This window comes from Carcharhinus amblyrhynchos, chromosome 18 (genome assembly GCF_965287045.1).
Source record: "Carcharhinus amblyrhynchos chromosome 18, sCarAmb.v2.hapA, whole genome shotgun sequence".
In the NCBI taxonomy this organism is placed as follows: Eukaryota; Metazoa; Chordata; class Chondrichthyes; order Carcharhiniformes; family Carcharhinidae; genus Carcharhinus; species Carcharhinus amblyrhynchos.
In genome coordinates, this window is record NC_137341.1 from 54,845,770 (window position 1) to 54,859,071 (window position 13,302).

Below are 13,302 nucleotides of genomic sequence, written 5' to 3' on the forward strand. Positions count from 1 at the left end.
TGATTAGACTGGGAGTAAGGGGATCATTTATGTTGTGGGGGTGAGCCAATGTCCATGGGGGCCGGAGGGGGGGAGGTGTTGTCCAGCCCGAGAGTGATGTGCCAGGGGAGCATTTCTTTATCTTTATTTTTCTAGGGGGGGGGGAATAGGGAGGTGCCAATTGAAGCTGCAGTGTTTTGGGCGCGTTAAGCCCTGCTCACAGGCTTCTGCAGCACGATTTGGAATCGCTGCTATTCTTTCAGGCAGAGTGCATGGCGGGGTGCCTGAGAACGTGTCTAAAAGACGGATCTGAAACACTCCCAGTTTCAAGTCTGCCCAACACTTAGAATGAAAATAACAAAATAGGGCTCAATGGCCGGAATTCTCCCCAAAAAATTCGAAGTGTTGTATTTGTATGAGAACGGGTATACTTCACACTGTTTTTTCACTGGGAGTTCAGAGAAGAATCCCCCGCACTCTGTGCACTGAGGTCACTAGCGTGTATATCATCAAAAACCAGTGGGCAGGGCCTATTCCTCCTGGAGAAGTCTGCAGCATAGCGCTGAGTGGGCCACTGCGCGTGCGCCAATCTGTCAGCGCTGAGATTGGTGCAGTGGCCCTTGTCTGCTGGCCTCCTGATTGCTGGCCAGCTCGATCACAGAATAGCCCTGTGACCCTTCCCATCACTGGTTCTCCAGCCCCTCATGACTTGATCGCTGGCCCCCTGATCAATCCCAGACAAGCCCAAACTCCCCCTGTCCCAGTCCACAATGATCTCCAGCCCACCTCGAATTCCTGATTCCCAGAGCAGGCTGACCCCACCTCCCCCAGCCCATCCTGATCGCTGGCCTCCCTCCTTCCCCCACCAATCCTGACTGCAGAGCGGCAGCAGGATGCCCCATCCCCACTAATTACCCCACCAAGTGCCAGCTCATTAGGTCCACCCCCATGGGCCCTGCCCCAATGGCACTGCCCCATGTTTGATGGGCAATGCCAAGGTGCCCCCTGGGCATTGGCACTTTGCCCCTTGGGCAGTGCCAGGAGACCCAGGCTGCACTGCCAATGCCCAGTTGCGCCCCCCACTACCTGACAATTTGGGGGGGTCCCTGATTGCATCCTTTTCGCTCCAGTGGGATTGGGCCATTAGTTCTCTGTTAGTGGGGAGCTACTGTAATCCCCACTGGATTGAACCGCTCTGGTGGGGGAGATGTTAGTGGGCCCAACGATTTCAGTGCTGGGCCCGCTAATGAAATTTAAATTATATTTAAATAGTCTTGGCGCCTTCCTACTGATTTCTGGCGTGGAGCTGACACCACCTCAAATCCGGTGCTGGGAGAAGCTTTCAGGGCGGGAACCCTGCAAATTGGCTGGTGCGAAAAATTAGCACAGTGGGTTGGGAGAATCGTGGCCAATATGTGTGCATGGTGGCTGCTGTCAGCAAGCAATGGAAGGATAACCCTGGAACATCCAAGGGCATTGGTTCTGATAGACATTGATGTGTATTCAGTTCACAGTTCAGATGCTTCATCTGTTTTTCCATAGCTTGGAGAATCAATAATTTTTTAGAGACATGTAAGCTTAGAAACTCAGATCCATTTTATAATTATGTCAGGACATTGTAATATAAGGATGCTCAGGCAGAGCAAGGGATGTGGAACTGGGGACAAAAATACTCCCCACATACTAATGTAAAGAGAGCCACATGATAGGGAACAATAAGTAGAAGAGTTTGGAAGAGCCAACATGGAGACAGCACCCATATCTCGGAGATGTATGTAATTATGAGTTATTAATAAATAATTAATGCTCAACTATACAGGTCTCCTGATCTATGAGGCATCAGTCAACCCTGACAACTTGGGTGGATCCCGCAATCCTCAAACTGTGAACAAGTAAAGAAACTGAAGCCTGAACTATGAGAAGTGTGCTTAAATTGAACACACTAGTGGAGATCGCATTTCATTGCCAAACCTGATTCTATGTGTGTGTTTGTGTGTGTGTACGTGTATATGTATGTGCACATGTGTGTGTGTGCATGTGTGTGTGCATGTGTGTGTGCACACGTGTACGTGCGTGTCTGTGACTGCATCAACTAGTGTGTATGTGATAATATGGCTATCTCTTTATGAAGAGAATTAATGGTGGCATTGTGGCACGGTGATTAGCACTGCTGCCTCACAGCGCCAGAGGACTCGGGTTCAATTCCAGCGTCCTACAGCTCAAAGATGCCTGGGTTAGGTTGATTGGCCATGCTGAATTGTCCCTTAATGTCAGGAGGATTAGCAAGGTAAATGCACAGGGTTACAAGGATAGGGCCTGGGTAGGATTGTTGTTGGTGCACGTTTGATATTGGTTCCTGTTTTCAAAATTTGGTATCTTTTTCCCAATCGAAGAATATGGGAAAAAGTATGTTTAGGCTCAGTTTGGAGATTCTGCAGATTCTGCTGAATCTGGGAAGCTAATATACAGGAGGTAATCAGAGCAAAGGGTTGTTTTGTGTGTCCCGTTTAACCGACAGAACACTGGTGACCGTGGTTCAATATTGATGAATCGATTGCTGAACTCGGGATGAGAATTGGAATCACCTGTGATAATCATCGTCAATGTGAGGTTAAATCATTCAAATGGGCCAAATGGCCAACTTTTGCACTGTAGGGATTCTATGAAGTCCTTGAGAGAGACAGATGTTTTTGATATTAGTGCTTCTAGATGATGGGTAAGCAAAGACCAGCAGATGCATAAAGACTGTCCCTCTCTTGATAACTAAAGTATGAAGAATAGACACTTGCTGGTATTATACGAACTCACCCGTCCAAGGCCAGTGGAGAATGATGTTCTGCGGGCGGTAAAATTCTAGCAACTGTCTCCCCATCCATTCTGCACATCTTAAAGTAGCTACTTGCTCTCTATCGAACAATTGTGAGTGGCACTCTGACTTCGTCAGAGTTGTTGTTGAGAACGTTGACTCATACGGAGATAAATCTTACCCATCCTGTTCTCCATTCAGTATATGATTGGTGCTGCTTTTCCTTTCACATGATAAACCTTGCTGGAGCTGCTTATTATTGGTAGGCTGTGTATTTTTCTGCTGACTGGAGCGATTGTTCTGATTGCTGAGCTGACTATGAGGGCAAACTGCCCCAATTTTTACAGTGTTGCTGGTGTTTCCTTGGAGCTGAAGTCTTCACCCACGCTATGCTACCATTTCAGTAGATAACCAATAAGCTGTAACCAAGGAAATAAAACACAAACAAACAATCAAAAAAGGCTAAAGTGCACATATGTGTATTGGGGGAATGTGAGGACTGAGATCATATAACCAATGGTGGTATCAATTACTCATTTTTACTTACTAGGCAAAAACATAATTAACCACGTCTGGATTTCCAGAAAGCCACAAGTGACTCAGGGCAAAAGTGTTGGACAAGATGTTTGGCTGAACATTTCTCAGTTTGACTATTTCTTTTCCATATGCTCCTAAGTACATCAACACGATTTTCTCATTAACTTTGGAACTGGATACAAAGGTAGGGAGGCTTCAGTTGTGTAGGACACTAGTGAGACCATATTTGGAATATTGTGTGTAGTATTGGTCATCTTGTTTAAGGAAGAATATAAATGAATTGAAAGCAGTTCAGAAAAGGTTTACGATACTAATACCTGAGATGGTTGGATTATCTTATGAGAAAAGGATGGACAGACTAGGCTTGTATCTGCTGGAGCTTAGAAGTGTAAGAGGCTCCTTGATTGAAACACATAAGATTCCAAAGGCTCTTGACAGGGTGGATGTGGAGAAGGTGTTTCCCCTTGTGGAAGAATCTAGAACGAGTGGGTCAATGTTTAAAAATGAGGAGTCGCCAATTTTAAATGGAGATCAGGAGAACTTTTTTTCACTCAGAGGGTCATAAGTCTTTGGAACTCTCTTCCTGAAAAGGTGGTGGAAACAGAGAGTGTGATTTTCTGACCAATTCCCGCTGGCAGGATTGTTTAGTCCTGCTGAGGGAAGGCGCAAACAAAGGGAAATCTGTCGACAGGGGCGGGACCGGAAGATCCTGTCAATAGAATCATAGAATCCCTACAATACAGAAAGAGGCCAGTCGGCCCGTTGAGTCTGTACCGACCACAATCCCATCCAATAGCCAATGGAGGGCTGCCTCCACTGCCACAAAACACACTGTGGGACAGGGAATGGATAATCCCACCCAGGAATTTTGAATATTTTTAAGGCAGAGTCAGATAGATTGCATGGCGGTGATCAGTTATGATGAGTAGGCAGAGTGCAGATTTGAGGTTACTCTCCGATCAGCCATGATCTTATTAAAATATGTGCTTAATAACTTGCTGCTGACATCAGTATTGTTGTTCAGTACAAAGAACAAAAGACAGTACAGCACAGAAACAGACCCTTTGGCCCTCCAAGCCTGTGCTGGTATCATGAAGCCTACCTAAACTAAAATCATATGGAATTATGCAGTCTGTATCCTTCCATTCCCATCCTATTCATGTACTTGTCCAGACAGCCATTAAATGCCCATATCATACCTGCTCCTACCTCCTCCCTGGGCAGCGCGTTCCAGACATTTACACCCTCTGTGTAAACGTCTTGTCTCACATACCTCCTCTAAACTTTTCCCCATACACCTTAAACTTACGTCCCCTAGTACATGACTTTTCTACCCCAGGAAAGAGTATTTGACTATCCATTCTGTCCATGCCTCTCATATTCTTGTAGATCTCTATCAGGTCACCCCTCAACCTTTGTTGTTCCAGTGAGAGCAAATCAAGTTTGTCCTCACTAGCTTGGCTTATTTAGCAAATAGGAAATACCTGAGGTCTAAAGTGAACATCTGCAGAACACCAAACAACAGCAACTCCCAATTCAACACCTTGGACAGACTTTTACGAGGATGATTCTAAGAGTCCAGCTGGCTTGAAACTGGGAGAGTTCCACATCCATTTTTTAGGTGAGTTTTCATGCCCAATCTTATTGACCTAAACATTGAAAAAATGGGCAAGACCATTTCGAGCTGCTGCAGGCTGTGGGCTGGACTTAATTCACCAGCCAGCCTGCAGAGGGAGCTATTGTGCAGATCTCTGACTCTGCAGATGTGCAATTCCAACAGCAGGGGTCTGACAAACAGAGAGAGCTGCCCCTGCTATTGCAGGCAGCCTGAACAAACTACCACTCCCTGTGGGGGCCTGCAAATGATTGTGAGCCCCACACTGCACAGACATGTAGCCCCCATGCTGAGAACAATCGTGTCCCCCTACCCCTACCAATCATGATGCAGAGTGGCAGTGGACATCCCTCTCCCCGATCCAATCACAGCCAAAGTGTGCAATGGTCCCTCCTTCCTCCCTGATCATGCTGCCCCTTCAGGCCCTGTCCCCATAGGCCCTACTCTCCTAGTCCCCACCCATAGGCCCCACCTTCACAGGCCCCACCCCCCATTGTTCCAACCCATAAACTCCACCACCATAAGCCCTACTCCATATCATCACCCTATTGCCCCCCACCCCATATGTCCTGCACTCAGGCCTTGCTCCTAAAGGCCTGTTCTCATAGGCCCCACATACATAACCCCCACCCTATAGGCCCTATCCCTTGGCAATGCCAAGGTACCTGGTGGGCAGTGCCAAAGTGCCAGGCTGGCAGTCACAAGGTGCCAGGCTGGCACTGTCCAAGGGACACCGTCTCCTTGCCTTCGGCCTCCCCGGGGAGAGGGGGGCCTCAATGGTCCCTGGTTCTACTGGTGAGGCCAGCCCAACTGTACCCTGTATTTGGGGAGCAGATATTTTCCTCGCTGGAGAGATCATCTCCTGGCGAGGCCATAAAGACAGGTGAACCCGAATGATTGAGGCCCGGGCTCACTAATGCCATGGAAATTAACATTAGATGAAATTGCCATAATTAATTCAGCCTTTTATCCACTTCTGTTGAGAGGCTAATCGTGCCGGAAATCCGGCTCTCATGAGATCCTCAAGAGCAGAGAAATCAGGCATGTTCCTGATTTTGCGGCTCTTGCGCAATTTTACCATCTTGTCCCTCCCATCAATGGGTGGGGCCAGCCAGTAAAATCCCGGCAAATGCCTCACACCAGCTTCCGTATTTCTGTTAGATAATTATTTTGTCCATTCAGGGCAGTTATAAATTCTTCATGTGGCACCTAATCAAAAGTCATCAGAAAAATCTCAAGTCATCTTGGGAATTCTATGCATCTCTTACTTGAAAAGAAGTTAAACTGTTTGTCAGACATAATCGTGTTGGTGAAGCAAAAAATCAGTACTGCAGACAATGGCACAGTGGTTAGCACTGCCGCCGCACAGTGCTAGGGACCTTGGTTCAATTCCTGGCTTGGGTCACTGTGTGGAGTTTGCACGTTCTCTGCATGTCTGCATAGGTTTCCTCCAGATGCTCTGATTTCCTCCTACAGTCCAAAGATGTATGGGTTAGATGGATTAGCCATGCTAAATTGACTCTTCGTGTCCAAGGATGTTTGGTTAGAGGAATAGCTAGAGGTAGAGGTAAATATGTGGGGTAAGGGGGATAGGGCCTGGGTAGAAATGTTGTTGGTGCAGACTTGATGGGTTGAGTGGCCTTTTTCTGCTGTGTAGGGATTCAATGATTCTTTCAAGTAACTACAAGAAGTGTGAGACAGAGAGGGAGTTTGAATATTAGGAAATAAAAATGGAAGTGAGAATGAGAACATAGTTGTAACTTTGAATTAATATACTGAAGATATTTACTAAAGATTGTTGCGCAAGCACAATTATTATAGTACATTCCTGAAGATCTTGAGCTCAGTGTGGCACAGATACTGAAAAAGTTAAAGGTACTGAATCCAATTAACTCCCCGGGGCCCAGTGCCATTTATCAAGTAGATAAATACCACTGGTTGAGAGAACTTGCAAGAGATTTGTGCAAGAGTAACTATGATCAACAGGTCCTGATGAAACATCTGTCATGTAGCATATAATGTCAACACAGAAGGAGGATAATCCAATCCGGATGCCTATTAGGTTCACCTTTATAACCACCAGAGTAATGGAAAGTGTTCTAAGTGATAAAACATTTCATCAGCAATGGTCAACGTTATTTTTTAAGGTTAAGAAAATGCCCGACAAACACTTTAACTTCTTTTCAGGTAAGAGATGCATAGAATTCCCAAGATGACTTGGGATTTTCAGATGACCTTTGACCAGGTGCCACATGGAGAATTTCTAACTGTCCTGATGAGAATGGACATAAAAATTATCTAAAAGAAATACGGAAGCTGCTGTGAGGTATTGGCTGGGGTTTTACTGGCTGGTCCCACCCATTGGTGGGCAAAGCGAGATGGTAAAATCATGCGAGAACCACAAAATCAGGAACACGCTTGATTTCGCTGTTCTTGAGATCTCGCAAGAACCAGATTTCCGGCAGGGTCAGCCTCTCGCCAGAAATGGGTACAGGCTGGTTAGGTACCATTGGTCATGCTAAATTCTTCCTCAGTGTACCCGAATAGGTGCGGGAATGTGGCAACTAGGAGATTTTCATAGTAACTTCATTGCAGTGTTAATATAAGCCTGCTTGTGACATTAATAAATAAACTTTAACAAAGAGCAAAAAAATGATGAAGTTAGAAACATTACGACGTGTAGGATTGGACACCAGATCTTGTGACACTAATTTGACACTAATAATGACACTAAGCACAAAGACAACTATAATCAATCCATAATGTGAAGGAGGCCTTTGAAATACAAGGAACTCTTAGATTCCAAGATTTGAGCAACCTTGTGTAAATAATGATTGGGGTAAATTAGTCCAGTACTGTTCTCGGAAACATAATCTTAAACACATCAAGAAGAACAAAGATAATTACAGCACAGGAATAGGTCCTTCGGCCCTCCAAGCCTGCACCGACCATGCTGCCCGACTGAACTAAAACCCCCTACCCTTCCGGGGACCATATCCCTCTATTCCCATCCTATTCATGTATTCATGAAGAGTGGAAACACATTTTTTCCAATTTTAATTGATGCTTCTCAACAGATAATTAAGCACTGGCCCAGAGCAAAGGGATTAAAATTCACTTATTTACTCGGAGTTTGACGATGTCTTTGGTCCCCAGCCAGAATGGAGAAACCATCATCTTCACCAGGTGAAGATCAGGAAGCTAAAGTGACCCTGAAAGTAAGTTTTAACTCTTTTTTTTGTGATTCCTGAGTAGTCCTCCATGGCTTCATTTGTATAGCTTAACTCTCCTTTGGGAACGAAACCTAGCCCCCCTGCTTTCCTTTTGGAGGACCACCTGGTGTTCCTGTCTCTCTCTCTCTTACATACACACACACACACACACACACACACACTCTTGCTGTTGGGTGGGAAGTAGATAAACAATATAAATGAAGCCTGATGGTTAAGTTCAGTGTGACCTCAGACTGTTCCAGTGGGTGGAATATAATTGAAATCTCAAGAAGGCATATGGCATGCTTGCCTTCACTGGCTGGGGTATTGAGTTTAAAAATTGGCAAGTCATGTTGCAGCTTTATAGAACTTTAGTTAGGCAGCATTTGGAATATAGTGTTCAATTCTGGTCACCACACTACCAGAAGGACGCGGAGGCCTTGGAGAAAATACAGAAAAGATTTACCAGGGTGTTGCTTGGTATGGAGGGCTTTAGCTATGAGGAGCCCAGCACATCAGTGCAAGAGATGAGGCTGAAGGATTTGCAGCAATCTTCAGCTAGAAGTGCTGAGTGGATGATCCATCTCAGCCTCCTCCAGTGGTCCCAGCATCTCAGATGCCAGTCTCCAGCCAATTCGATTCACTCCACGTGATATCAAGGAATGGTTGGAGGCACTGGATGCTACAAAGGCAATGGACCTTGATAACATTCCAGCAATAGTACTGAAGACTTGTCTCCAGAACTTGCTGCTCCCCTAGCCAAGCTCTTCCAGTACAGTTACAACACTGGCATCTACCCAACAGTGTGCAAAATTGGCCAGGTCTGTCCTGTACACAAAAAGCAGGACAAATCCAACCTGGCCAATTACTGCCCAATCAATCTACTCTTGATCATCAGTAAAGTGGTGGAAGGGGTCATTGACAGCGCTATCAAGCAGCACCTGCTCAGCAATAACCTGCTCAGTGGCACCCAGTTTGGGTTTTGCCAGGGTCACTCAGCCCCTGACCTCATTACAGCCTTGGTTCAAACATGGATAAAAGAGCTGAATTCCAGAGGTGAGGTGAGAGTGACAGCCCTTGACTTCAAGGCAGCATTCGACCAAGTGCGGCATCAAGGAGCCCTAGCGAAACTGGAATCAATGGGTATTGGGGGCAAACTCTCCGCTGGTTAGAGTCATACCTGGTACATAGGAAGATGGTTGTGGTTGTGGAGGGTCAGTCATCTCAGCTCCAGGACATCCCTGCAGGAGTCCCTTAAGGTGAGTGTCCTAGGCCCAACCATCTTCAGCAGCTTCATCAATGACCTTCCCTCCGTCATAAGGTCAGAAGTGGGGATATTCACCGATGATTGCGCAGTGTTCAGCACCATTCGCAACTCCACAGATACTGAAGCAGTCCATGTCCAAATGTGACAAGATGCGGACAATATCCAGGCTTGGGCTGAAAAGTGGCAAGTAACATTCATGGCACACAAGTGTCAGGCAATGACCATCACCAATCACCATCACCCCTTAACATTCAATGATAACATCGCTGAATCCCCCGTTGACCAAAAATTGGACTGCGAGAGCAGGTCAGAAGCTAGCAATACTGTGGCGAGTAACTCACCTCATTCCCCAAAGCCTATCCACCATCTACAAAGCACAAGTCAGGACTGTGATGGAATACTCCCCACTTGCCCGGATTGGTGCAGCTCCCACAACACTCAAGAAGCTTGATACCATGGAGGAAAAAGCAGCCCCGCTTGATTGGCATCACACTGACAAACATTCACTCCCTCCACCATCGATGCTCAGTAGCAGCAGTGTGTACTACCTACAAGATGCACTGCAGCAATTCACCAAAGATCCTTAGACAGCTCCTTCCAAACCCACGACGATTTCCATCTAGAAGGACAAGATCAGCAGATACATGGGAACATCACCACCTGCAAGTTCCCCTCCAAGCCACTCACCATCCTGATTTGGAAATATATCACCATTCCTTCACAGTTGCTGGGTCAAAATCCTGGAATTCCTTCCCTAATGGCATTGTGGGTCAACCCATGGACTACAGTGATTCAAGAAGGCAGCTCACCACCACCTTCCCAAGGGCAACTAGGGATGGGCAATAAATGCTGGCCAGCCAGCGACACAGTAAGAAGTCTGACAACACCAGGTTTAGTCCAATATCTTTGTCTGAGGCCAGAACTCTCCATCTCCCTGATGAAGAGGGAAACCTCGAAAGTTTGTGAGTTTACTATCAAATAAATCGGTTGGACTTAAACCTAGTGATGTCAGACTTCTTACTGTGTTTACCCCAGTCCAACGCCGGCAGCTCCACATCATGACTACTATCGTCAGCGATGCCCATGGCCCACAAATGAATTTAAAAAAAATTCTCCTTGTCCTCAACTCCAATCTTGCTGTAAAAAAACACCATTGATGTTCTCCAGTGAATGGGAATATATCTTCCCTGAAAACGAACGTGTATTAAACTGCTATCTGCTACATATTGATATGGAGTTATTTCAAATTTATAAATCATGATGAAAGTTGATGTTTTGCAGCATTTGATGTTTACAAGTAGCGTTGTGAAATGCCTTAATTGTGAACAATATTGAAATTAGGAGATGCAGCCAATACAAGGGATAGGATTTTACAGCTGTACTCGTCCCAAAACTGTAAAATCCCGTTCAAGGTCAACAGAACTTTCCATGATCCATCCCTTGCCAATGAGAATGGGAATGGCGGGGTGGTAGAATTCTGGCCACTATTTTAATATGTTACCCCAAAACTGAAAGGTATGACTACATCAAAACACTAATAAACTTCATAAACATGGTGATGTCATAACAAATAATTTGTTTTGAGGTGATAATAATCCAAATAAAACTCCAAATTGTACTTCTCCGAAAGAGCGGAAAGGTTAATTGAAGGGAATGAATGTTGCCCATAGGGCTTTGAAATGGTAATTGATTTCAGCAACTCTGAATCCAGGTGCCTTCCCTTTTGTGGGTTGTTTCAAATCCAGAAAGTTTAAACATGATAATATAGCATGAGACTGAAAATGCGCAATATGATGAGAGTTATCATGCATGTGTTTAACTTTAGGAATGAAATAAAATGTCTGATTTCTGTGAAGGAATTATTTCATGTTTTGAGCTTTGATTTTTAATTACATGAGCCTCATTCTATTTTGGGGGGAGCTTAGATTGTTCCAATACATGATAAATTGTTGAACCAAAATGTACCATTTCTGCATCATGAAATATAACATTAATTTCTGTAACTGTGGAATTAACTGTTTGTGTGGAGTTTGCACATTCTCCCTATGTCTGCGTGGGTTTCCTCTGGGTGTTCCAGTTTCTTCCCACATTCTGAATGACATGCTGTTTAGGTGCATTGACCCAAACAGGTGCCGGATTGTGGCACTTAAGGTAATTTCACAGTAACCTCATTGCAGTGTTAATGTAAGCCTTATTTGTGACGAATAAATAAACTTCTGCTCTTTACTTTTTTCCCTTTTCCGTACTCTTGGATGCTACAGTCATGCATTTAACAGTGATTTAGTATATTCATTCTGGTTGTTAATTTAATATAATTCCATATTTTGTCCTGCATGTAATGCTTACCTTGTGGTTAATTGAAAAATGTCATTCTCATTTTAAAACTTGCTATGTGTTTGTAGTTGGCATTATATAGTAAATGTTTTAATTAAAACTGAAGCCTGCACTTTCAATGCACTCCAGGAGATGTCACTGTATTATTGCTATAAGGTAATTTCTGGAATTCACATTGCAGTGGTTTTTGCAAGTGAAAGACTGTAATCTTCAGAATATAGAAAAAATAGCAGTGCATGTCTGAATTTGATCATTGCTAAATCTTACTGAAGCTTCCTTTATCTTTGAACAGCAAAACAAGAAAAAAATTACATTTCATAGTACCTTCAGTGTAAACCAATCTCCAAATGCTTCAAAAATAGACATACTGAAGATGGACATCAAGGTGGGAAGAAAGACATTAGGACCAAGATAGTATTACCTGGCAATACATGGACAAATGATCAGTTAAAGCACTGAATTTTAAAAGGAGAGAAATTTAGACATAGGACTGTTTTGTAAAGCAGTTTCAAAGAAGGAGCTGTGAGTTACTGGTGGGTGTGTGTGTGGAAGGAGGGGTTCATGAGTGTAGGAAACAATAGAAGCTGAGAGGGGTTAAGGAGAATCTAAGACATGAGATTGGGGTAAAAATGGAGACTGGGGATTGAGGGTTTGTGGGAGAGAGGGAAACTAGGGGATGAGGGAAGAAGGAGGCTGGAGAATGGGGAAGTCCAAGAAAAGATAACTTGGGACTTAGTGGGGATCTACTAAATTATTAATGTTATTCAAAAAACTAACAACCAAGATGGATAAGGGGGACCTGTAGATGTGGTGCACTTGGATTTCCAAAACTAAGCTGAGAAAGTGCCACAGGGAGGCAGTAGCCTAGTGATATTATTGTTAGACTATTAATCCAGGAACTCAACTTATGTTCTGGGTTTGAATCCTGTCACAGCAGCTGGTGGAATTTGAATTTAATAAAAGAAATCTGGAATTAAGAATCTACTGATGACCATGAAACCATTGTCAATTGTTGGAAAACCCATCTGGTTCAGTAATATGATCTAGGAAAGGAAATTTGCAGTCCTTACCTGGTCTGATCTACATGTAACTCCAGAGCCACAGCAATGTGGTTGACTCTCAATGGCCTCGGGCAACTGCTAAATGCTGGCCAGCCAGTGACGCCCATATCCCACGAATGAGTAAAATAAAATTTATTTCATGTATTAAAAGTTTGTGGTCACGTATTAGCATGGATAGGGGATTGGTTAACTAACAGGAAGTGATAAATATGTCATTTTTGGATTGGCATACTAACCAGTAGGTGCTGCAGGAATCAGTACTGGGGTTTCAACTATTTATGATCTGTATTAATAGCTTGTAAGGAGGAACCAAACGTATAGTGACCAAATTTACTGATGGCACAATGATAAGTCGGAAAGCAAGTTGTCAAAAGGACATAAATAATATACAAAGGCATTTTGTATATTATTTAAGGGATTGGCTGTCAAATAGGAGGCAGAGAGTGGGGGTCAACGGGTGCTATTTGGATTGGCGGTTGGTGACTAGTGGA